The following is a 1856-nucleotide window of genomic DNA, read 5'->3' as shown; positions in this document are numbered from 1 at the left end:
ATTTCCGTTTTGCAGTTCCATTAATCCCAATGAAGAATCAACATGCAATATCAAACAAGGGAGTCATCTTGCAGAGCTTATTGTAAAACCTAAACTTATCATTTGCGTTGAGGCTCCAATGACGCATAAGTTTTGTTTTGAAGCTTTGGATAAAAACATGAAATATAAAATGAGATTTGTCAATCCTTCAAGCCTTCATTTGCCTTTTGGAGGCAAAACGGTTGTTTTTGGTAACGATTTTTGACAAATATTTCTTGTTATTCCAAATGGCAGTAGACAAGATATAATTCACGTCACTATCAATTCTTCATATCTTTGGAGACATTATATAGTTTTGAGATTGACGAAAATATGCGATTACAGAATTTAGGTTCTGATGAAGAATGTGCTAAAATAAAATAAAAATCAGATTGGATTGCTGATTTAGGAGATGGAAAAATTGGAGAACATAATGACAGTTATGCGACAATAGATATTCCTGATGAACTTTTGATCAAAGATGGCGATGATTCTATTGCAACAATAGTTGAAATTACGTATCCGTCATTAGATAACAATATCAACAATAATGCATATTTTCAGCAAAGAGCTATTTTGGCACCAACGCTATGTCGTTCAATCCATAAATGAATACATGATACCTCTAAACCATTCAGAGGGAAGGTTGTATTTAAGTTCTGATACGACGTGTCAGTCAGATAGAAATGTTGATTTGCTGAATGATGTGCATACCTCTGAATTCTTAAATAGAATAAGATGTTCTGGAGTACCGAATCACGAGTTAAATTTGAAGATTGGAACTCCGGTTATGTGGCTGCGGAATATAGATAATTCTCTTGGATAATGCAATGGCACTAGATTGATCGTGACAAGGCTCGGAAACCATGTTTTGGAAAGATACATTATAACTGAAAGTAATGCAGGTCATAAAGTATTTATTCCAAAAATGTCATTGACGCCTTCTGATCCAAGACTTCTTTTTAAATTTCAACGAAGACAGTATCCTTTGGTTGTATCATACGAAATGACAATAAACAAAAGTCAGGGGCAATCATTGTCTCATGTAGGACTTTTTCTGAAGAACCCTGTTTTTATTCATGGTCAATTGTACGTTGTTGTATCCAGAATTACGAATTCTAAAGGTCTAAATTTTTTTGATATGTGATAGTGTTAGCAACCAGAAAAAATCAACGACAAATATTGTATTTAAGGAAGTTTTTTAAATTTGTAATTTGTTTTTGTTTTCTAATTGTATGATCTATAATCTATTTAGTTTATTAGTATTTTAATTTTAATTATTTTTTCAAATGTGCCTTCTTAATAATTTTAATATTTAATTATATAAACTAACATCTCATGTCAATTCAGTAAAATCCTCCCAAACGAATTTGTTGAATGAGAAAATTAGGTATAATGTAAGTATTCGTTTAACATATTAAATGTTCGATAAAATATATAATTTATATATTATTGTACCAATTTATAATAAACATGTTATTGTATCATGTCAATTCGATGACTTTTCAAATTTCAAATTTGAATATGACCCTTTATTTAAATTAAAACCCCATTATTTTTATTATAGTTACTGTTTTGTACATAATACATAAATTTATATGTATTATGATATAACTGATAAACACATTATGTCATTCACTATCTAATACAAGTATGATATTATTTTTCAGCCGAAATACAAAAATATTAATGGAACTTAAAAACATATTTTAAATAAAACAAAGATATATCATTTAGTAGTTTTTTGTTCACATCCTTAAAAAAATAAATTAGTTCTAAAATCATTAAATCATATTTTCTATAACGTTGAAATTTAATTCTGTTAAACACTAAACATA

The sequence above is a fragment of the Primulina eburnea genome, chromosome 9, assembly GCF_022965805.1.
Source record: "Primulina eburnea isolate SZY01 chromosome 9, ASM2296580v1, whole genome shotgun sequence".
In the NCBI taxonomy this organism is placed as follows: domain Eukaryota; kingdom Viridiplantae; phylum Streptophyta; class Magnoliopsida; order Lamiales; family Gesneriaceae; genus Primulina; species Primulina eburnea.
This window is presented reverse-complemented; position numbering follows the sequence as displayed.